General features: G+C 44.6%; 1 long non-coding RNA gene across 1 annotated transcript in view; it reads right to left on the reverse strand.

Moving 5' to 3' along the window:
- Nucleotides 1–22,474, reverse strand: part of LOC148137976 (uncharacterized) — a 47,624-nt gene extending 25,150 nt beyond the window's left edge. The window contains exons 1-2 of the long non-coding RNA XR_015754184.1: nt 22,429–22,474; nt 21,685–21,791 (exon numbers count right to left, since the gene is read on the reverse strand). This is a non-coding gene — a long non-coding RNA (uncharacterized LOC148137976). The remainder of the gene's footprint in view (nt 1–21,684; nt 21,792–22,428) is intronic.
- Nucleotides 22,475–25,524: the final 3,050 nt, after the last annotated feature.

Raw genomic sequence — 25,524 nt, forward strand, 5'->3', positions numbered from 1 at the left:
TGGAGCTAAAGGTGGACAAGTCTCGTCGCTCGGATGGAATACATCCCAGGGTGCTACCAGAGATAGCGTGAGAAATAGTAAATATACTTGGAGTCAGAGTCCTACAGCAGAGACAGGCCCTTTGGCCCAAACTGGCCCATGCCGACCAGAATGTCCATCCATGCTAACCCCATTTCCCTGCACTTGACCCATCTGCTTCTGACCCTTTCCTATCCATGTATTTGTCCAAATGTATTTTACATGTTGTTAATGTACCCACCTCAAGCACTTCCACTGGTAGCTCAGTCCATATACATACCACCCTCTGTGTAGAACTGTTGACCCTCAGGTTCCCTTTCATAATTTCTCCTCTAACCGTAAACTGATGCCCTCCACTCCTTGATTCCCTGGGCAAAAGACTGAATGCATTCACCTTACCCAGGCCTCCCATGGTCTTATACACTTCCAGAAAACATCCCCCCTCTGTTTCCTCTGCTCTAAACAAAAAAAATCCTCGCTTGTCCAACCTCTCCTTACAACTCAGACCCCTGAGCCCGAGCAAAAATTCTTGTAAATTTCTTCTGCACTTTTTCCAGGTTAATAATTGAAACTTACACTGCACTCATCACATTTCCAGTGTTTCCCCATGGCACTGGAACCGACGTGACAACGCCAATGGATTACAAGCCATGATCGATAATTAACTCCTTTACAACAATCCCGTTTTCATCATTTGTTCCATGGTGCAGGTATCCTTGTGTCTTTCTGGTTGCATGGTTAATTAAAATTTGTCCTCATACAAAACAAATCTGTAGCTTAATTGTTTTTGGGAAATGTGCCATGTTTTTTCAGACTTTTAACCATAAATGAACTCTTTCACCACAGTCACCACACTAACATGAACTTGGCTGTGTCTCAGTAATTTTTCCAGACACACTGACATTTGAAATATTCGCCCACGGACAGAATACACACCTTTCCTTCCACATGAAAAGGCCAATGATATTCAGATTGGCACAGATCAAGTAACTATCAAAACTGAACGTGAAGTTCAATTTGAATTTCCCATCCACAAATCCGCCCTTTCAGAACCCTACAACAGAGAAAACAGGTCACCACCGTTAACACAGGATGGAAATTCATAAGACAGAGATAGTATTAAATTGTAGGTTCTTTGTTCCCCCAAAGCTTTAAATCTCAGTCTCACAATTGCTCTCTTCTGTGAACTGAAATCCAAACCAATCTCCTCACCCCTTTTCCTCCACACCCAGTTCTCATACACTCTCTCTTCTCTTTGAAATCAGCTTCCGAGCTCCTAACTGCAGACTAAGAACCAAAAAAAGGTTTCCTCCCACAATCCAAATATGCGCAGGTCAGGTGAATTGGCCATGCTAAATTGCCCATAGCGTTAGGTGCATTAGTCAGAGGGAAATGGGTCTGGGTGGGTTACTCTTCCGACGGTCGGTGTGGACTGGTTGGGCCGAAGGGCCTGTTTCCACACTGAAGGAAATCTAATCTAATCAAATCAAAGAGTCTGACTCGGAGCCTCCTGGATGTTGGTGAATCCTTACCCCACCTCCCAGGTTTCCGTCCTGGTCAGAACCAAACTGATTTTTTTTTTTCCCCAATCTGGAATCTCTTATTTATTTCCCCCACACGGACCCTCTGATAAGAACCATCCTGCACACACTGGCCAAGTCATGTCTGATTGAACTAAGATGAACCAAATTAGAATTTAATTGCAGGCCCATCCTTGTTCCTTTCCATAACATTCCTGAATCTTCACACGAGTTCTGATAACTTTCTGCAAAATGCTCCCCCCACTGATAGCCGACCACTTGTCACGATATCAGGGCAGGGGCCATTTCCCTGGGTCCTATTCCCAGAGGGAGGAAACTGCCAATGACAGATTAATCCCATACACGCACAGCCTCCCTCCTGGCCCTGACCAGCCCTGCACATACACCAACAATTGCCCAGCACTGCGCCCGTGCACTGGTCTCCCCTCCTACAGCACATGCTCCAGATCACACACGAATCTGGGTGATTGACAGCAGCTGCTGCCCAATAGGGTGGAGGGTTCAGGGCTGGAGATTGTAAGCAATGAATGAATGTGGAGGATCCTGGGGGATTGACAGGTCAGTGAGGGACAGGATCAGTGCAGCAGTAGGAGGGGACCCTGGACAAAGTTAGCAATGGGAGAATTTGACAGGAGAGAAACTACAGGAAGGTTCTGTTGAGGCTCAGGCAGGGACAGCTGGGAGACAGTATGGCCTGGCGGCTTGGGCTCGTTTTCCAATCAGCCTTTTCAAAGATGCTGTTACTCAACTCTGAGCCCGATCCTCCTGGTTCAGAGGTAAGGACACTATCACCATTTCCTGGTGGGCTAGTGGAAAGAAGGGAAGATTTTCTCAATCTCTCTCACATGGAAACTCCATGAGCTCCTCCCACTTACTGTCTATGGTGGGGATGGAGACAGAGCAGATGGGAGCGGGGTTCGGGATATAGGGACTGCCTTTCAAATGGAACTTACCTGTGTGGGTGATATTAACAAGACTCAATACACAGTCACCAACACAAACCTGGTGTACGTGAACTTTATCCAGAATATTAACACTCATAACTGGGTGACACAGATCCCAATGTACAGAGTTAAGTCCTGGATATTAATAACGGCTTTGTGTATGAGAAATCACGTCTCATGAACTTGAGTCAATTTTGTGAAGTAACAAAGAGGATTCATGAGGGCAAAGCAGTGGAAATGATCTACATGGACTTCAGTAAGACGTTCAACATGGGAGACTGGTTATCAAGGTTGATCTCATGGAATACAGAGAGAACTAACCATTTGGATATAAAACTGGCTCAAAGGTAGAAGACAGATGGTGGTGGTGGAAGGTTGCTTTTCAGATTGGAGACCTGTGACCAGTGGGGTGTCACAAAGGATCGGTGAATCCACTAATTTTCATAATTTATATCAATGATTTGGATGTGAATATAGGAAGTATTGTTAGTAAGATGACACCAAAATTGGAGGTGTAGTGGACAGTGAAGAGGATTACCTCAGATTACAACGGTATCTTGATCAGATGGTCGAATGTGCTGAGGACTGGCAGATGGAGTTTAATTTAGATAAATGTGAGGTACTGCATTTTGGGAAAGCAAATATTAGCAGGATGTATACACTTAATGGTAAGGTCCTCGGGAGTGCTGCTGAACAATGAGACCTTGGAGTGTAGGTTCATAGCTCCTTGAAAGCAGAATCGCAGGTAGATAGGATAGTGAAGAAGGTGTTTAGTATGCTTTCCTTTATTGGTCAGAGCACTGAGTATAGGAGTTGGGAGGTCATATTGCGGCTGTGCAGGGACATTGGTTAGGTCACGCTTGGAATATTGCGTGCAATTCTGGTCTCCTTCCTCTCAAAACAATATTGTGAAAGTTGAAAGTGGCCAGAAAAGAATTGCAAGCATGTTGCTAGGGTTGGAGGTTTTGAGCTATAGGGAGAGGCTGAATACACTGATTTCCCTGGAGCGTCAGAGGCTGATGGATGACCTTATAGAGGTTTATAAAATCAGTAGGGGCATAGATAGGGTAAATACACAGGTCTTTTCCCTGTGGTGGGGAGGAGGCATGATGGGGGATGGGAGACAGACGGGGGAGACCGAGAGCGGAGGGTGACGTTATTTTGTAGATCTACAACACAACCCTGTTCCTGTTTTCTCCCTATCCCCTTCAATCCTTCTGAAGGGATCAGAACAAGTGCACAGGCCCTGGAAAAAAGAGCTTCAGGGTGATCAGGTGCTGAAGGTTGCATTTGGGACACTGACCTTTATTGGTCTGTGCACTTAGCAATAAATGGACCTGGGTTCAATTCCACTGTCCTGGATTCATGTCTGTGGCCACATACACGCCTGTCTCTGACCCTGACTAGTGGATCCCCTGTCACTACAGCTCTGCCATTCTCCTTCCTCCAGTTCTGTGCAGCGGAGCTATCTGTGGGGTCATGAACCTGGCTGTTGCTGATTTCCCATGAGAGTCCACTCCACCTGTTCCCCCCGTTATAGAATCCCAAGCGGTGCACAATATCTGTTTGAGAAGGGGAATGATCACTGGGGCGTCCTGCACTTTCTTCCTGAGCCTTTTACTTGATCTGATGGTCACCCATTCCTTTTCTGCCTGTGTAACCCTCACCTGCAGTGTGACTAACTCACTAAACGTGCTGTCCATAACATTCTTAGTATCGGAGATTCTCAACAGTGAGTCCACTCTCAGCTCAAGGTCTGAAAAGCAGTTTCCCAGTAGCTGCAAATGGACACACTTCCTGCACACACAGCCATCAGGGAGACTGGAAGCGTCCCTTATTTCCCAAATTGTACAACAGGAGCATACCACAGGTCTGAGGGCTCCTGTCACAATGTCTCTCTAGTTTCAGCTAGTTACTCTCATTAAGAGAATTTAAATGAGCTAGCAACCTTTCTTCATTTCAAACATTTCCATTATAATCTAAAGGCCCGATCTTTATTTAAGTTGACATTTTATACTTTTAAAAACTTAAAAAAAAACTCAGCAGGTTTCACTTACAAACTGGCTGTTCCCATTGGGACCATGTGAATTTCTGAATGGCCTGAAATAAAACTGAAGCTGAGGTTCACCTTCTCCCTTGTCTCCCCTCCCTCTGTTTACATCCAACTCCAAAACACTCTCATTGAGCTAAGCAGCCGTCACAGTGCAGCCCTGTCATTTTCATTGTCTGCTCACACCTACACTGCCCTCAGCCTCCTGTACTGTTCCAATGCATCTCAATGGGAGCTCAGGGACAGCACCTCATCTTTCAATTCAGCCCTTTGTAACCCCTGAGTCAACATGGACTTCAGCAGTTTCTGAATGAACAGACAGTTGTCAGAATCTGGAACATTCCACCTGAAATGGTGCTGGAATTTGAGTCCATAAGGAATTTTAATGAGAAGTTTGCAGGGAATTGAAAATAAGGAGTTTACAGGTAACATCATGAAGTGGGTGACTGGGACCAAATCTGACAGTTCCTAGAAAGAGACGAGGTGTAATTTGGATAAATCTGTGCTTCCTCTCAGGGCAATATCTCCTTCCTTAGCTGCAGAGCACAAACCCCAAGGGTGATCCAACCACTAATTTGAACATCTTTCTAATTTTTGCTTAAAATAATAGATACTTTCCCACAGAAAGAACAGGCACACCTTTCTCCTTCCACAGTTAAATGTCAATGGTATTCAGATCCTGATGACCTGCTGACGATAGAAAATTGCTTTTGAGATCCCTGTCTCAATTATTCTCAATTAATATTCTATAAAATGAATTCAAAAAACAAAACTCACAGTCAATGCAAGATGAATAGTGAAGGCAAACACTTCTCTTGGTATGTGTTTGGTGTGTAAATGCTCCTCTTGAAATCACCCCGCCCCCACCCAGGAAGAGGACATATCCATGTGCCTCGCTGTACCTTGCCCCCAATAAAGATGGTGGCCATAACCCAGGACCCATCATCGCCTGAGGGCCACAGCCATTTTCCCATTTGCTGTAAACGTGGGACTAAGAGTTTCTAATTCAGGCCTAACTACCTGTACAGAGTGTAATTAAACCCAGTCAGTCTAAACTGAATCCAACTCCCCTTTCCGGTTTCCTCCTCCTGCACACACCAAGGGTCATTCTAGATCCAGTGACCCTTCCTCAGAACCGATGGCAGCTGGGAAAATTAGAATCCCTACAGTGTGGTAACAGGCCATTCGGCCCAACAAGTCCACACCCACCCTCTGAAGAGTTTCTCAACCAAACTCATTCCCTGACCCTATTATTTTACATTTCTCTTGAATAATGCACCTGACGTTTACATCCCTGAGCACGACGGGAAATTTAGCTTGGCCAATTCATCTAACCTGCATATCTTTGGACTGCAGGAGATAGGGTTTAAAGGGTAAATAATAGGTGGGGACAGAGCCCAAAGAGAGACAGGAACCTTTGGAAAGACAAAGGAGTGGATAGCAATCTGTTTGGGAGGGTGCATAGCTGTTAATGGAGGGGACAGGAACCTGTGTCTGGCAGCATCTCAGTGGAGGTGCTGGAAATGGCAGCTGATGATCTACATTCTGCTGCAAAACAGACCCTAAGCTTCCAGTTGCCTGTTACTTTAACACACAAGTCTGTTGCCTGGCCATAATCTGTCTCATGCTTACTGCAGTGTTCCAGTGAAGCTTGATGCAAGCTGGCAGAACACTCCAGAAACATACCAAAACGCCCCGTGTTTCAAGGACTGCAATTTCCCCTCCCATGTGGTCAACAATACTCTCCAGTCCATCCCCACCACTTCCCACACGTCTGCCATTGAACCACACCTCTCCAACTGCAACAAGGATAGAACCCCCCAGTCCTCACCTTCCACCCAGATACAATGCATCATCCTCCGGCATTTCCACCATCTACTATCAGATCCCACCAGAGGTATATTTCCCTCTCCATTCCTTTCAGCATTCCACAGAGACCATTCCCTGTGAATTCCAAGTCAGATCCATGCTCCCCAACAACCCAACTCCCAGACCCTTCACTTGCCAATGCAAGAGGTGTAAAACCTGTGTCCACACCTCCTCCCTCACCCCCAAAGGACCCTTCCACATCCAGCACAGATTTTCCTGCACATGCAAACACCTCACCTATTATGGCCTTTGCTTTCGACGTGGTCTCCTCTCCATTGGGGAGTCAGGACACCAACTTGCGGAATGTTTCAAGGAACATTTCTGCAATGCATGCACCAACCAACCCCACCATCCTGTGGTCGAACACTTCAACTTCCCCACTCACTCCGCCAAGGACATGCAAGTCCTGGACCACCTCCACCACCAAATCCCAGCCACCCGACGCCTGGAGAAAGAAAACCTCATCATCCACATTGGGACCCTTTAACCACAGAATCAAGGTTTCCTCATCTCCCCTCCCTTACCTTATCCCAGATCCAACCCTCCAACTCGACACAACCCTCTTGAATTGTCCCACCTGTCCATCTTCCTTTCCAATTATCCACTCCACCATCTCTCCATTACCCTCCACCTACATCTACCTATTGCCTTCCTAGCTCCCTTCCGACCAATCCCACACATCCCTCTTATTTATTTATCAGCCCTCTTACTACTCCCCCTCCCCCTACAATCCCGGCATTCCTGATGAAAATAATATACCCAAAACGTGTTGGCCTGCTGGACCCATCCCAATTCACTCCCATTGGCTGGAGGATGACGCCAATTCTCCTATTGGTCTGGTACAATTGCACCATTTGGCATCTGGATGGGTATGTGAATATGAAGGGTGTAGAGGGATATGTGTCAAATGTTGGCATATGGGACTAGATTAGGTTGGGATATCTGGTCGGCATGGACCAGTTCGACCAAAGGGTCTAATTCCATGCTGTAGGTCTCTATGACTCTGCCCTGGGATGAGCTTCATCATTCACAGTGAATGGGGCAGTAACACAGAGCACAGGGGTTTGGGGCTATTCAGCCCATTGGGGCTGTACTCCTCCCCATTGGAGATGGTACCAGTCTATCCCAACTCACCTCCCATTTGTCTGTAGCCCTCCAAATCCTTCCTTAAAAAAGTTAAATTCCAAATTTGTTTTGACAATAACTACTGAATCTGCATCCAGCTGTCGGTCAAACTGTTCCAGATGCTCAGAATTTAGTGAGTAAAATAATCTTCACATTTTTAACCTGCATTATTTGCCAGTTACCTGAAGGTAGTGACTAAAAATTGTGACGTTAATAATTTCTCCCTCTGTCTCTCTGTAAATAATATATCCTGGAAACAAATCTGCTCCTGGTCGAAATCACTGCCGAAACTTCTCAGCTCCAAGGAGAATTATCTGATCTTCTGCTAACTCTACCTAAAACAGAAGCCCTTGGATTTCACCCTATCCATGCCCCTCACAATTGTATCCGATGCTCCAGGGAAAACAGCCCCAGCCTATTCAGCCTCTACTTACATAGCTCAAACCCTCAACCCTGGCAACATCCTTGCGGACCTTTTCTGAACCCTTTCAAGTTTCACAATATCATTCCAATAGCAGAGAGACCAGAACTGAAAGCAGAATTCCAGAAGTGGCTGAATCAATGTGCTGTGCAGCCGCAAAATGGCGTCCCAACTCCACTACTCAATGCACTGACCAGTAAAGGCAAGTACACCAAACACCTTCGTCACTACCCTGCCTATAATTCTACTTTCAAGGATCTATGAACCTGCACTCCAAGGTCTCTTTGTTCAGCAACACTCCCCAGGACCTTCCCATTAAGTGTATAATTCCTGCCCTCATTTGCTTTTCCAAAATGGAGGACCTCACATTTATCTGAAATAAACTCGATCTGACAATCCTCAGCCCATTTGATTGAAGTCCCATTGTACTCGGAGGTAACCTTCTTTGCTGTCCAGTGCACCTCCAATTTTGATGTCTACTGTAAACCTACTAACTATATCTCATATATTCACATAGAAATCACTGATATAAATGATGACAAGCAGTGGACCCAGCACCGATCCTTACATCATATTGCTCATCACAGGCCTCCAGTCCGAAAAGCACTACCCTCCATCACCAACCTTGCAGCCAATTTGTATCCAAACAGCTGGTTCTCTCTGTATCCCATGGTGTCTAACTCGCTAACCAGTCTGTCATGTGGAACCTTTTTGAATGTCTTTCTGAAGTCCAAGTTAGTGATTTATGTACAAAGCCATGCTGACTATCCCTAATCACTTCTTGCCTTTCCAATTACATATAAACCAGCCCTTTAGAATTCCTTCCAACACCTTGTCTGTCACTAACTTCAGACTCACCAGTGTATTGTTCCCTGGCCTTTCCACATCACCTTTCTCAAATAATGGCGCCTATCTTGCAGCACCTCACCTGTGGCTATCGGTGATTGAAATATCTCACTGAGGGGCCCAGCAATCACTTCCCTAACTTCCCATAAAGATTTGGGATACATCTGATCAGGTCCCACAGATTTACTCAGCTTTATGTGTAAGACATCCAGTACAACCTCCTCTGTAATATGAACAGATGTCAAGTTCTCACTATTTATTTCACCAAAGTCTCTAGCTTCCATATCCTCTTTCAGTAAAAGCTGACATGAAATCCTCAGATAGTATCTCTCCCACCTTCTGTGGTTCCACAGACAGCCTTGTTGATCTTTGAGGGTCCCTATTCTCTGCCTGGTTACACTTTTGTCCTTAGTGTTTTGTAGAATCTCTTTGGATTGTCCTTAAACCTCTTTCCCCCACAAAGCTATCTCATGTATCCATTTTACCTCCTGTTTTCCCTCCTACTGCCCCTATACTCTGAGGGATTCACTTAAACCCAGCTGTCTGTACCTGCCATATCCCTCCTTCAGCTTGCTGACCAAACCCTCAATTTTTCGAGACACACAGCATTCTCTACACCTACCAGCCTTGGCAATAACAGGAACATACTGTCTATGTACTCTTGTTGTCTCATTTTCAGAGGCCTATGGAGGAAATGGCAGATGAGGACATGGAAACTGTCATTCTCAGTAAAGAGGTAGTGTTGGGAAAGATAACAGCCCAAAAGTACATGGGTCTCCTGGCCGTGATGGAATGCATCCCAGGGGACTAAAAGAGATGGTGAAGGGTCTAATGTCCTTCCTTGCTAGAGGGATGGTTATGCTGCAGCTGTACAGGGTGCTGGTGAGGCCACACCTGGAGTACTATGTACAGGTTTGATCTCCTTACTTCAGCAAAGATATACTGACACTGGAGGGGGTGCAGAGGAGGGTCACTAGTTTGAGTCGGGAGTTGAGAGGGTTGGTGTATGTGGAGAGATTGAGTAGACTGGGACTATACTTGTTGGAATTTAGAAGAATGGGAGGTTGTATTGGAAAAAATAAAATTAAGAAGGGAATAGATAAGATAGAAGAAGGGAGTTTATTTCCATTTGGGGGGGTAGCGGGTCAAACTAGAGAGCATAGCGTCAAAATAAGGGGGTATCTGATTTAGGACAGAGTTGAGGAGGAACTTCTTCAGCTAAAGGGTTATGAATCTGTGGAATTCCCTGCTGAGTGCAGCAGTTGACGTTATCAACCTGAATGCCTTTAAGACAAAATGTAGATTTGTGAACAGGAAAGGAATTAAGGATTATGGTGAGAGAGCAGGAAAGTGGAGCTGAGGCCATGAAAAGCTCAGCCCTGACCTTATTGAATGGCAATGCAGGCTTGAGGGGCCAGATGGCCTCCTCCTGCTCCTATTCCTTCTGTTCTTATGTTCCCACTTTCCAGCCGTCCCTTTACCTGGGGGGGTCGCAAAGAAATATTGAAAGTTCTCGCCTTGTACCGTCAAAATTCACCTTTGTCCAATTTAGAACAACAATTTTTAGATCTGGTCTATTATTTTCTGTAACTATTTTAAAACTAGTAGAATTATCGTCAGAGAGTCCCAAGTGTGGAAGCAGGCCATTCAGCCCATCACATCCACACTGACCCTCTGAGCCTCCTATCTTAACCCTGTAACGCTGCATTTCACATGGCCAATCCACCCAACCTGCACATCCCTGAACAATATGGGTAATTTCACATGGCCAATCCACACAACCTGCACAGCTTGGACTGTGAGAGGAAACCAGAGCACCCGGACGAAATCCACACAGGCAACCTCAATAAGGTGATCATCCTGTTCCTATTTCCCAGTTCCACCCAAGTAATTTCACCGGGCGAACTCCCATGAATATCCTCCCTAAGCACAACAATAATGTTATCCCTAATCAAAAACACCATTCCACCTTCTCTCTTATTCCCCCTTTCTATCCTTCCTCTTACATCTACTCCCTGGAACATTAAGCTACCTGTCCTGTCCAACCTAAGACACGTTTCTGTAATACCCACTATATCCCAGTCCCATGTTCAAAACCATATCTTAAGCTCATCTGCTTTCCCTGTCAAACCTCTTGCATTGAAATAAATGCAGTGCAATGCTATCAAAAGGACAGACTAATGGGCAGAGGGGGTAAGATGGCCCTGTTGGTGAGGGATGACGTTCAGCCCCTTGCGAAGGGGGAGACACAGAATCAGGAGATGTAGAGTCAGATTGGAGGGTGGCTAATGATTAGATTAGATTACAGTGTGGAAACAGGCCCTTCGGCCCAACAAGTCCACACCGACCCGCCGAAGCGCACCCACCCAGACCTAACACTATGGGCAATTTAGCATGGCCAATTCACCTGACCTGCACGTTTTTTTGGGACTGTGGGAGGAAACCGGAGCATCCGGAGAAAACCCACGCAGATACGGGGAGAATGTGCAAACTCCACACAATCAGTTGCCTGAGGCGGGATTTGAACCCGGGTCTCTGGCGCTGTGAGGCAGCAGTGCTAACCACTGTGCCACGGTGCCGCCCTAATGTTGTCCCACTTTTCAAGAAAGGTGGGAGAGAGAAAACAAGGAATTATAGACCGGTTAGCCTGATGTCAGTGGTGAGAAAGATGCTGGAGTCAATTATAAAAGATGAAGTTACAGCTCATTCGGATAGCAGTAATAGGATTCGTCAGAGTCAGCATGGATTTACAAAGGGGAATATACTGACTTGGATTGAAAATTGGCTGGCTGACAGGAAGCAAACAGTAGTGATAAACGCTTCCTTTCGGAATGGCAGGCAGTGACTAGTGGGGTACCACAAGGTTCGGTGCTGTTTCCAATATACATTAATAATATAAATGAACATATCAAAAGTAATATTAGCAAATTTGCTGATGACACAAAGCTGGGTGGCAGGGTAAAATGTGAGGAGGATGTTATGAGAATACAGGTTAACTTGGACAGGCTCGGTGAGTGGACGGATGCATAGCAGATGCAGTTTAATGTGGATAAATGTGTGGTTATCCACTTTGGAGATAAGAACAGGAAGGCAGATTACTATCTAAAGGAGTCAGGTTTGATCAAGTGGAAGTACCACGAGATCTAGGTGTTCTTGTACATCAGTCAATGAAAGCAATCACGCAAGTACAGCAGGTAGTGAAGAAAGCTCACTGCATGCTGGCCTTCATAACAAGAGGAATTGAGTATAGGAACAAAGAGGTCCTTCTGCAGCTGTACAGGGCCCTGGTAAGACCGCACCTGGAGTATTGTGTGCAGTTTTAGTCTCCACATTTGAGGAAGAGCATTGTGGCTATTGAGGGAGTGTTGGGTAGGTTCATGAGGTCAATTCCCGGAATGGCGGAATGATCATATGTTGAAAGATTGGAGCGACTGAGCTTGTATACACTTGAGTTTAGGAGAATGAGAGGGGATCTGATTGAGACCTACAAGATTATTAAAGGGTTGGACACTCTGGAGGCGGGAAGCATGCTTCCACGGATGGGTGAGTCCAGAACCAGAGGACACAGTTTAAAAATAAGGGAGAGGCCATTTAGAACAGAGTTGAGGAGAAACGTCTTCACCCAGAGAGTAGTGAAACATGGAATGCTCTGATCCAGAAGGCAGTGGAGGCCAAGTCTCTGGATACTTTCAAGAAAGAGATGGATAGAGCTGTTAAACATAATGGAATCAAGTGTTACAGAAATAAGGCAGGAACAGGATACTGATTGTGGATGATCAGCCATGATCATAATGAATGGTGGTGCTGACTCAAAGGGCAGAATGGCCTATTCCTGCACCTATTGTCTGTTGTACCTTGTCAGTCCGATCTCATTCTGTGTCTTACCCTTGGCTGCCTTGCCTGTCTAACTTCTCAACTGTACCAGTCTCAGACTTACCTCCTTTCTCACTATCTCTTTAGGTTTACCCCCCACTCCCTCACTGGTCTAATGCCTCCCGTGTAGCACTAGCAAATCTCCCTGCTTGGATATTAGACATCTTCCAATTCAGGTGTAATCCATCCTTCTTATGCACGTCAATTCTACCCCAGCAGAGATTCCAATGATCCAAAAATGTGGATCCTTCTTACCTGTATCAGATCCTTGGCCACGCATTCATCTGCTGTACCCTGCTAGTCCTACTCTCACTAGCATGTGGTACCGGGAGTAATCCAGATATTACTACCCACAAGGACCTGCTTATTATCCTACAGGCTAATTTGATTAGATTAGATTAGTAGATTACATTACAGTGTGGAAACAGGCCCTTCGGCCCAACAAGTCCACACCGACCCGCTGAAGCGCAACCCACCCATACCCCTGCATTTACCCCTTACCTAACACTACGGTGTAATTTAGCATGGCCAATTTACCTGACCTGCACATCTTTGGACTGTGGGAGGAAACCGGAGCACCCCGAGCAAACCCATGCAGACACGGGGAGAATGTGCAAACTCCACACAGTCAGTCGCCTGAGGCGGGAATTGAACCCGGGTCTCAGGCGCTGTGAGGCAGCAGTGCTAACCACTGTGCCACCGTGCCACCCACAATTTGCTATATTCTCTCATCAGGATTTCATACTTCTCTCTTATGTCATTGGTACCAATGTACAGCGACCTCCCACTGATCATTCTCCCCTTTCAGAATACTCTGCACCCTCAGAGCCATCCTTCACCCAGACAGTAGGGAGGCACCAGCCCATTCTGATGTCTCACTGTTAGGTACAGAAACTGCAGTCTGTGCTGCAGACTAGAGAGCCCCCTATCACCATCGATCGCGTGGAACCTGATATACCTCACTAGATCCATTCCACTCGGAACTTGGCTGTCAGTGCGATAGTCCCCTGAGAGTCTGTAACCCCCGACGCTTTCCAAAACAGTATACTTGTTTGAGATGGAAATAACCACAGGAGACTCCTGCACTACTTGCCCTCCACTCCTCCCTTTCCGAGAGGAAACCCATCTACCTGACTGGATCGGCAGTTTTCTTACCTTTCTGCAACTGCCACCTATCACATCCCCCGGCTCCTGTAAATTCTTCATTAACTTTAACCATCGCTCCATCTGGTCCATGAAATCCTACAGGATTTGCATTCTCACTTCCTGCAGACAATCAGGATCATTGAAACTTTTCTTAATCTCCTACATCCAACAGGAAGAGCACATCACTGTACAAATGGCCATCTCTGCACCATAACAGTCCACAGACCCAGAAAAAGGCACACAGTCTTACAGCTTTACAAAACACTACTCTAGAATAAATTAGTACCAATATTTTATATTAAAAAACTTAATCAAAGTATCATAAGATGTGTATTTAAAGAAATAAACCATCACCCTACTGAATGTTGTAGCTTTACTAAAATAAAACAGACTAAGATTTATCTTTGAAGAGACCGAAACCCACAGAGCTGTGAGTCACAGATGAACAGCACTAAACAGAACCTTCGCTCAAATTTGTCCATGCCGACCAGATATCCGAACCTAATCTTATCCCTCTTGGCAGCACCTGGGCCATATCCCTCTAAATCTTTCCTATTCATGTCAAGTATCCAAATGCCTTTAAAATGCTATAATTGTCAGCCTCCACCACTTCTTCTGGCAGCTTATTCCATACACGCACCACTCTCTGCGTGAAAAAGTTGCTCCTTAGTTCCCTTTTATATCTTTCCCCTCTCACCCTCAACCTATGCTCTCTATTTCTGGACTCTCCTACTCAGGGAAAAGACCTTGTCTGTTTACCCTATCCATGTTACTAATGATTTTATAAACCATCCAAGGAGGTCACTCCTCAGTCTCTGATGCTCCTGGGAAAGAAAGCCCCAGCCTTTTTGCTCTCTTCCTGCAGCTCAAACCCTGGCAATATCCTTGTACATCTTTGTTGAACCCTTTCAAGGTTCACAACATCCTTCCGATTAACGGAGACCAGAATTGCACACAATATTCCAAAAGAGGCCTAACCAATGTCCTGTCAATGACCTTCCAACTTTCATACTCAATGCTCTGATCAATAAAGGAATGTATTCCAAACACTTTCTTCAATATCCTATCTACCTGCAACTCTACGTTCAAGGAAATATGAATCTGCACTGCAAGATATCTTTGTTCATCAACACTATCTAGGAATTTGCTACGAAGTGTATCAGTCCTGTTAAGATTTGCTTTTCCAAAATGCAGCACGTCACATTCATCTGAATTAAACTCCATCTGCCACTTCTCACCCATCTGAACAACATCCTGTTGTAATCTGAGGTAACCCTCTTCGCTGTCCACTCTACCTCCAATTTTGGTGTCATCTGCAAACTTACTAACTATACCTCCTATGCTCATATCTAAATCATATATATAAACGACGAAAAGTAGTAGACCCAGCACCAATCCTTGCGGCACTCCACTGGTCACATGCCTCCAATCTGAAAAAACAACCCTCCACCACCACCCTGCCTTCTACATTTGAGCCAGTTCTGTATCCAAACGGCTAGTTCTCCCTGTATTCCATGAGATCGAACCTTGCTAACCAGTCTACCATGGGGAAGCTTGTCGAGCGCCTTACTGAATTCCATAGATCATGTCCACCTCTCTGCCCTCAGCAATCCTCTTTGATACATCTTCAAATAACTTAATCAAGTTTGTGAGACATGATTTCCCACGCACATAGTCATGCTGACTATCACTAATCAGTCCTTGCTTTTCAGAATACACACGCATCTTGTTCCTCAGGATTCCCTCCAACAACTTGCCCAACATCAATGTCAGGCTCACCAGTCGATAGTTCCCTGGCTTGTCCTTACCACCTTTCTTAAATAGCGGCACCATGTTAACCAACCTCTAGTCTTTTGGCATCTCATCTGTGATAATCGATGATACAAATATCTCAGCAAGATGCCCAGCAATCACATTCCCAGCTTCCCAGAGTTCGAGGGTTCACCTGATCAGGTGCTGGGGATTAACCAAGCTTTAACGGTTACAAGACACCCAGTACGTCCTCCTCTGTAAGATGGACATATTTAACATGTCGACATCTATTTCTCCACATTCTATATTGCCCATGTCCTTCTCCACAGTCAACACAGATGCAAAATATTCAGTTAGTATCGCTCCCATCTCCTGCAGCTCCACGCATAGGCTACCTTACTGATCTTTGAGGAGCCCTATTCTCTCTCGAGTTACCCTTTTGTTCTTAATGTATTTATAAACACCCTTGGGATTATTCATAACCCTATTTGCTAAAGCCATCTCATGTCCCCTTTTTGCCCTCCTGATTTCCCTCTTAAGTATACTCCTACTGTCTTTAATGCTCAGGGTTTTTGGGGATTTTTGGATTGGAATAAATGCAAAATATTACATCTTGATAAAACAAACGAGGGCAGACTGACACTAATTAAAAACAGGGCCTCGAGTAGTGATATGGAACAAAGTGGCCGAGGGGTTCGGGTCTTTCACGTCTGTTACATGTAGACAGGGTGGTTAAGAAGGTGCTTAGCACACTTGCCTTCATTGCTCAAACCTTTGAGTACAAAAGTTGGGACATTATTTTGGATGTTGGGGAGGCCTTTTCTGGAATTCTGTGTCCAGTTCTGGTCATGCTGATATCGGGAGGACATTATGTAGTTGGAGCGGATTCAGAAGAGATTTACCAGGATGTTGATGGGAATGGATAGTTTGAATTATAAGCAGAGGCTGGATAGGCTGCGACTTCTTTCACTGGCGCGCAGGAGGCTGAGGAGTGACCTTATTAGGCGTTTCACAATTCATGGAGGGTTGGTATCAGTAATGTGAACAACCGGTGTCCTTTCGAGGAAGGGACACGATTCAAGACTGGGTACATACCTTTTAAGGTGTCAGCAGAACGGCTTTAAAAAGGCTTTCGGGATTTTTTTTTTACTTTTGTTCAGACAATGGTTTATGTGTGGAATGAACTATCAGAGGAATTAGTAGTTGTGAATCAAATTACAATTTTAGGGTGGCACAGTGGGTCAGTGATTAGCACTGCTGCCAGAGCCCCAGGTTCGATTCCAGCTTTGGACAACTGTCTCTGTGGGACTTGCACATTCTCCCAGTGTCTGCATGGGTTTCTTCCAGGGGCTCCAGTTTCCTCCCTAATGAGAGAGCAGCCCTATGGTCTGGTAGGGCAATGCTACCTTTACCTTTTACACAGTGATGCCATATTGTCTCTGGGGTGGGGAGAGGGAATGCTGAAGGTGGTGGATGGGACACCACTCAGGCACAATGCTTTGTCCTGGAGGATGTTCACTTTCTTTAATATTGTTGGGGGCTGCACCGATGCAGGCAAGTGGAGAACGTTCCAACACAATCCTGATGTGTGCCTTATAGAGAGCAAACAGACATTGGGGAATCAGGGGTTTGGGGAAATGGAGATTGTTCGCCTTGTAGCAAAGGAAACTGTGGGTGTGCTGTGACAGAGGGGTTTAGAAAAGTTACACGTTATAACAATAAACCTTACACCCATCAGCTCATTATACAAGGATTACAGGACACACATTAAAGGTTTGGGAAGATTCAAAGGAGAACTTTTATGCAGCAAATGGGATTCAGATGGATTACAATACTCACACACAATGCAAATACCAAAGTCCTGATAAATTGACTAATTCAATCGGAGTTTGATATTACAATGACTGAGATTACCATCTGAATGTATTACAGGATACTACAAGTGGACAAGTTTATAAAATCCATCACTGTCAGTTCAGGTTAGAAACTTGCATCATCCCCTCCTCCTGGGCCAGGATGACTGGACACATTACCCCTTGTGGAGGTCAGCAATCAGTACAGAGGGAAATCTATGTGGGTTTCTAGGAGTTTCCACCTTAGAATTTCATGTGACTGAACAGGGCAGATCTTTGACACATGGGACAGAATATTCCAAGAGTCAGTGAGATGTGCAGAACAGGATTTGCTTCTTTTTTTCTACCTTCCGTGCTGCCGCTGTGCCTCATCAATAAGACATGGGGTGGGAAAGGCTCATGCAACTTGATGGGCAAGTTGCCTCCACTCTGACCAATGGGCAGCAAGCTCCTGCATGCTTCACACTGCGCAGTGCTCCCAGTAAATGTTTAGAAGAATTGGCGGGGGGGGGGGGGGGGGAGCTCGTACAAAAGGCATAACTGTAAAGTTCTAAGAGAATTGTGAAGAGTGAGAGATGCACAGGAGAAGGGGGCAACAAGTTGTCAGATGGAGTATAATTTGGGAAAATGAGAAGTCGGTCATTTTGGAGGGGATATTTAAGAGTACAGAGTGCTACTTACATGGTGAAAACTGTAGAAAGCTGCACCACAAAGGGACCGGGGGGTAATTGTGCAGGAAACACAGAAAGCTAGCAGATTCTGGGTCAGTCACAAAATCAAGGGTTCTGTTTCAGATTCATCAAGTTTAAGGCAACACCGACACGGGTATGGGGTTTCAGGAGCAATGGAGCTGGGGTGAGGTGGAGACAACCAACATTTTAGAGATTGGTATTCCTGGTGTTTGTGATTGCGTAGATGTCTGATCAGAAGGTCACCTTGGGGTTACAGATATGACAGCAATGTTGTGAAGAGTCTAGTTCTACCTCAGACTGCACCCAGTGAGAGGGAGGGGCGCAGCAGTAAGGGAAAGGAATTTGTAATAGCAACTGACGGCAATGGGTTTACCCATTACAATGTCTCATTGGAGGAAATTGCAGCTAATTGAGTAGTGGGAGTGTGATAAGCAGTTTGATAACAGAGTAACAGTGGAGCAATGGAGAGGGATGATGGGGAGGGAGAGCTGGGCATCGTCAGTGTACATGTGAAACCTCACACTGTGCTTTTGGATGATGTCACCTCCTGGCAGTATGTAGGTGTGAAACAGGAGAGAGCAAGGATAGATCATTGAGGGACACCAAATACAAGGAATTCAGAAAGGAAAGGGAGAGTGCAGATGGAGCAGGATTTACAAATGATGGTGAGGTCAAATGTTAGGTTTTTTTTGCAGAATGGATGAGAATGACATAACCAGAAAAGACAGACAGACAGAACAAGGAACAATACCTGTGAATTGGCGAGGGGGAGTAATGAGGAGGAAACAGAGTTGGAATGTCTGTAGTTTAGCGAGATTAGGGTAAAGAGTCAAGATGAGCTCTGATAAGGCTTGACAAGAGACTGGAGAAAGATGTAAGTTTGGGACAAAAATCAGGAACACCATGTGAGGCAGTTTGTCTTGGTGGGCTAGTGGGAGGGAGGGAAGTAGCAGAGGCAGCTGATCGGATTCTCTCAGTCTTAGTGACAGAGAAACTCAATGTGCTCCTTGCTCTTGTTGTTGGAGGGAAGGATGAAGTAGACAGGATGATGGACAGGGTTTTACAGAGGAACAAGACCAGGGTTAGTCATATTTAAAATGAGTGAACAAACCTAATGTATTTAAAGTTTGGGAGAAGATTTGGGACACCATCACACAAACTGGCTAAAGAACTACAGCAGAAACTGAAACACCTGATCAGCGGATCCAGACACTCTATACAATCAACACAGGAATTCTTGGACATGATCAGAAATATACACATAGACATGGTCTCATTCGATGTAACGGCACTGTTCACCTCTATCGACAAAACCCTAGCCAGAGAAACAATAGCCAACCTGCTGAACAGATATAACAGACAACAGGACGTTGAACACATCAACAAAGACGGCATACTTAAACTACTGGACCTGTGCCTCACAACACACTTCACATTCAACAACCAGATATACGAACAAATCAACGGCACCCCCATGGGCTCACCCATCTCTGGACTCATAGCAGAAGCGGTAATGCAAAGGTTAGAACAAACAGTCTTACCGCAAATTCAACCCAAACTCTGGGTCAGATATGTGAATGACACCTTTGTAATCATTAAACACACAGAAATAGAGAACACACACCGGATCATCAACGCCACACTCACAGGAATCCGATTCACTAGAGAGGAAGAAAAGGACAATCAACTCCCATTCCTAGACGTGATGGCACAGAGAACACCGAATGGAGAATTCACCACAAAGGTATACGGGAAAGCCATACACACAGACCAAGTCCTGAACTTGGAAAGCAACCACCTCAACACACACAAAAGAAGTTGCATCAAGACACTGTTCAAAAGGGTCACAACACACTGCAGTACACCAGAACTGCAAAAAGAGGAAGAAGAACACCTATACAATGTATTCGCCAAAAACGGATACCCGCGCAATTTCATCAACAGATGCCTAAGGGAAAGACAACGGAATGAGAACATGCCACAACCCAAAGGACTAGCCACACTACCATACATCAGAAACATGTTTGAACTGACAGCCAGACTATTGCGACCATTAGGACTCATTACAGCAAACAAACCAACAGCCACTCTCAGACAACAACTCACCAGGACGAAGCACCCGATACCCAGCATGAGCAAAACCAATGTAGTGTACAAAATCCCATGCAAGGACTGCACTAAACACTACATAGGACAAACAGGAAGACAGCTAACGATCCGCATCCATGAACACCAACTAGCCACGAAACGACACGACCAGCTATCCTTAGTAGCCACACACTTAGATGACAAGCAACATGAGTTCGACTGGGACAACACTACTATTATAGGACAAGCCAAACAGAGAACAGCCAGGGAATTCCTAGAGGCGTGGCACTCATCCACAGATTCTATCAACAAACACATCGACCTGGACCCAATATACCGACCACTGCAGCGGACAGCTGGAACTGACAACCAGAAGCGGCAGAGAAAAACGACTACGAAACATCACAGAAGCGCTTCACAGGAGGCTCCCAAGCACTGAGGATGTCACCTAGAGAGGGGACGAAACGTTTGCAACACAAATTCCCAGCTCGGCGAACGGAACCACAACTAATGTATTTAACGTTTATCCAGAATATTAAAATGTACAACTGAAGAGCTTTTTCGAATCCCAGCTCGGCAGATAGTGGAATCTGAATTCAAGAAAAAATATCTGGAATTAGGAATCTCCTGATCTCCATGGAACCATTGTCAATGGCGAAAATAATCCTGCCAACCTGACAGTCGCCCAACAAGCTACTCACTGTATTAATGACTGCAAAGTCTCAGCAAAGGAATGAAACTGGATGGACCACCTGGCATCTAACAAGGCATTAGGAAATACAATCCCAGAGGTGAGGGGAGAGTGACAGCCCAGTCCCACTCCAACACCACTATTTCCAGCTGATTCTACCCTCACCTCAGCTCATATACTGAAACTCTCATCCATCATGTGTTATCTCCAGACTTAATTATCCAAACACACTTCTGGCCAGCCTCCCAAATTCAACCTCCCTGTAATCTCAAGAAAAATTGAAAGCTCTATCGTCCACGTGCTCACTTCTCCCCAAACATGTTCATCCGTGAATAGGCTCCTATTCATAAGCAACAACAATTTAAAATTCTCATTCTTGATTTGATTCCTGGCTGTGATCATCCCTAGCTCCCTGCACCACACATCCTTTGAGACCTCGACAACCCATTTTCTTTGAGACTCCCAACGATTTGTTAATTCATTACTTCAACTGTGTGGCTGATTCTACAGTTACTAAAGCAACATGGTCTGGAATTTGCAGACAAAACCTCACAGGTCTGCTTTCCACCTTTCAGACATCCCTCAAAACCTGCTTTTTGGCAATGCTTTTGGTCACCTGACCTAATATCTCTATCTCTGGCTTTATATCTAAAGTTTTCAATAGTATTTTGGTGAAATTATAAGCATGATAATAAAACTACAAACTATTCTTGATTTGGACATTATCTTCAAATATTCACTGCTGCTGTAATGAATAATCTGTAATGTCTCTTACCCAACCACATTGTGGGAGCACCTTTACCACACAGACTGCAGCTGTACAATAAAGTCAAACATCACCCTCTCCACAGGCAACAGGGCTTTGGCATTAATCACTGGTATCTGTGGAAGGAGAAACACAGTTGATGTTTCAGGGAGTGCAAAATGGATTACAGGGAATGAAAATGGTGCAGAATTTGATAGTCAGAAATGGAAGGAAAATACACTTGCTTATTGGAAAAAAGAATTCTTGACTGTCAAAAATATTCAAGAAAAAAGTAATCTGATAATAGAGCAGCACAAGGTCAGGGGCTGGGCCACAGTGAAAAACTCATTTACAAAGGGTCTATAAAAATAATAATACAGTACTAAACAGACCAAAAATACACCCATGGTTCAGACTGAGGAAGCTAGACATTGACAAAGTGGTCATGAGGGAGCCCAGAGGTGAATCAGAGCTGTATTGGCTGCTATGATCACAAAGACTCTATACCAGAGAAAGGCTGTACATGCGCCTGGCTGCACCTTGCCCCCTACAAAGATGGCGGCCGCGCACGTGCCCAGTGAATCGTTGTCCCGAATAAAGATGGCGGCGCTCACTCAGGCCTGCAGCCGCGCTGAGGCCATTCCCCATTTACTGCAAACACGGGACTGGGACGTTCAAGTTTGTGTTTTCCGACGTGCACAATTTGTTTGTAAAACCTCTCCGCTCATAGAAACACAGTTTTTCTCCCGTTTCCCTGTTTATTTCTTTCCTTACCGTATCCTTTCTCTCCATAACTTCCCGAGCATTCATTACAGCGACACTGCGCCGCGCGCGAGGATGATCACATGGTTTAGTTTAGCTCCGCCCTTCATTCACTTTGATTGGTTGGAGGACCAACCGCCCGCTAGGTCATCCAGCTCCGCCCACCGTCCTTTCATTGGTCCGGTGCTGACATCAATCACCCGGGGGTCCCTTTATTGGCTAGAGCATGCGCAGTGTGTCCACCTTTTGCTGATATGTTGGGTAATGTGATGGGAGAGTTTACTGAGGGTAAGAATTCCCTTTGTGTGAGCTCTGCAGTAGATTTCCTTTATTCATGGAGGGAATTGCCTTCCTACTCATGACTGTATAGCTGTGATTGATAAATCAGTACATAAACACCCCATTTTCACATCTGAGATCTTTCGCACATTGTATCACGCTCTTCCTTGGAGACAAAAAAAAAACATGAAACGGAGCCTCAAGGAATCGGAGCAGGAGTAGGGCATTCATTCCCTTCAGCTTGTTCCTCCATTCTATCAGATCATGGCTGGGCCAACCCAGACCTCAACACCTCTTTTATGCTTGCTCCGCATAGCCCTCAACTGCCCAATATTTCAAAAATCTATCTGCCCTCTTTTAAAATAATTTGTGACAGAATCATAGATTCCCTCCTGTGGAAACAGGCCCTTCAGCCAACAAGCCAGAACAACCCTCCGAAGAGTAACCCAACCATTCCCGTCCCACATTTAACTTTCACAAAAGTTTGGGCGAGAAAATTCTAGCAATTCACTGAGAGAAAAAAATATTTTCTTTTTCTAAAATGAATGTTCCCTTGTTTGAGACTTCACTGGTGCTAGAAGATCTAGTCAACATCCACCCTGTCAAGCTCCTCAGAATCTTGTTTCCATAAGATCACCCCTGCTTATCTATTTTTGATAGGTCAACCCTTTCGTCCTCGAAGCAGCTAAGTGAATCTTTTTTGAATGGTTTCTGATGTTGGTTTATCCTTTATTGAATATGGGAGCTAACATTGTATACAGCACTGCAAGTGAGGACTCAGCAACAGCCAATGTGGTTAACCAATCCTCAATCCATGCTAATACATAACCCCGATACCATGAGCTTCTAAATTGTGCAATTAACTTTTATGTAGCACCTTATCATTTGCATTTTTAAAATCCAAATACAGAACATCATTGGATTGCCCTTTATCAGCCCTGCTTGTTATCTCCTCAATGAACTGTCGCAAATTTGTCAAATATAGTTTCTCTTTCACAAAACCCAGTCTACCATGTTTAATGATAAGCTTTTTTAAATGTCCTGGAATTTCTTACTTTAATATTCGACTCTGTAGGTTCTTTCAATAGATTTGCTAAGTATGATTCCCCTCTCTTAAATCCATGCGGACTCTGTCCAATCCTGTCACTGTTCAGTAAGAAACTTGACTGTACTCCAATATAGTTAGTAAATGTATCTATTTATTTTTAAAAATCAATTACTTATAAATGCTGGACCCATGCAATATCAATGAATTTGTGACTCTGAATTTGGGTTATAATGTTTTTTCTGTTAATTCCTTTTCGTACTGTGTTATGCAGACAGCACCAAGTGATCACTCTTAATTGTGAGTAACTTTGAAAATATTTTTAAAAATGACATCCCAAAATGCTGCCTCATTATTGTGCAAGGAGGATTTTGCATTCAATAGTTTGCAGATAAACTATTGGGCGGCACGGTGGCTAGCACTGCTGCCGCACAGGGCCAGAGACCCGGGTTCAATTCCCGCCTCAGGCGACTGACTGTGTGGAGTTTGCACATTCTCCCTGTGTCTGCGTGGGTTTCCTCCGGGTGCTCCGGTTTCCTCCCACAGTCCAAAGCTGTGCAGGTCAGGTGAATTGGCTATGCTAAATTGCCCGTAGTGTTAGGCGAGGGGCAAATGTAGGGGTATGGGTGGGTTGCGCTTCGGCGGGTCGGTGTTGACTTGTTGGGCCGAAGGGCCTGTTTCCACACTGTAAGTAATCTAATCTAAAATTGAACAGCTTTTTGCTGCAATTTAGCCAGACTGCAGGTTACACCAAAGTATCAGTGCCTCACCTTTATCAGGGCTCCCAGATATCGTGCAGCTGCAGTATTTTGTTTTGCACTCAGCTATATGTTGTTCTCACTTGTTTCTTTGTGAAAAATTACAAAATTAACTTGGATGAATGAACTTATGATTTCTTTAACCAATGTTGGGAGAAAAAAAATGTCAGTGTTTCAAGTGCTGATAAAGTAAAATAAACTGATAATCAGGGTTTAAGATGGATATGGAACAAATGCTGGCAAATGGGACTAGATTAATTTTGGATATCTGGTCAGCATGGGCAAGTTGGACTGAAGGGTCTGATTTTGTGTTGTACAACTGTGACTTCATTCTCTCAATTATTCAAGAAGTTAAATTTTCCTTTTCCTCCTCGAAGTATTCATGCAGAGAATGCACTTGAAATGATGATTGAGGTAGATCAAACTCACATTGATTCATGACCTTTTCCTCTGGGTTCTTCAATGAACAAACTTGTTTTGTTCTCTGAATAACTATGTATCATGTGATTTGTTTCGCACAAAATATTTCATTAGGATCTCGTGAACTATTAAGGAGTATTCATTTTTAAAATTTAGGCAGCTTGATTATTAAGCAAGAAAAGGTTAGCATTTTACTCCCAATGAAATCATTGTTCTATAAAAGTAACAAGCTTTTTAATCTGTTCTGACACTGAATATATGGAAGTCAATTCTGAAGGAAAAAATCCTCGTCGGTAATGTTCCCACATATGTGGAGTAATTGCTTCTGGTCACTCTTCAGGCTATAGAGGCTCGGAAAGAAATGAGTTGGTCAAAGTTAGCAACATCATTTGGATGTTCTATGCTCATTGGGGAAACTTGCAGGATCTGTAGAAGGAACACGTGTTTCAGAGTGTATGCAATCAACCTGAACATTGTTATTTTTTCACAGAGCTTGGGACCCGACTGGAGCAGCAATGAAGCTTGTATTGTTTTTTTAAATTTCCGAGCTTGCCAAATTATTGTTGGTAAATACAGGTGACTTTATCAAAGCACATTTCACGTGCC

Source organism: Chiloscyllium plagiosum, unplaced genomic scaffold, assembly GCF_037043375.1.
Source record: "Chiloscyllium plagiosum isolate Xiang-an unplaced genomic scaffold, Cpla_swu_hap1 HiC_scaffold_42, whole genome shotgun sequence".
Lineage (NCBI taxonomy): Eukaryota > Metazoa > Chordata > Chondrichthyes > Orectolobiformes > Hemiscylliidae > Chiloscyllium > Chiloscyllium plagiosum.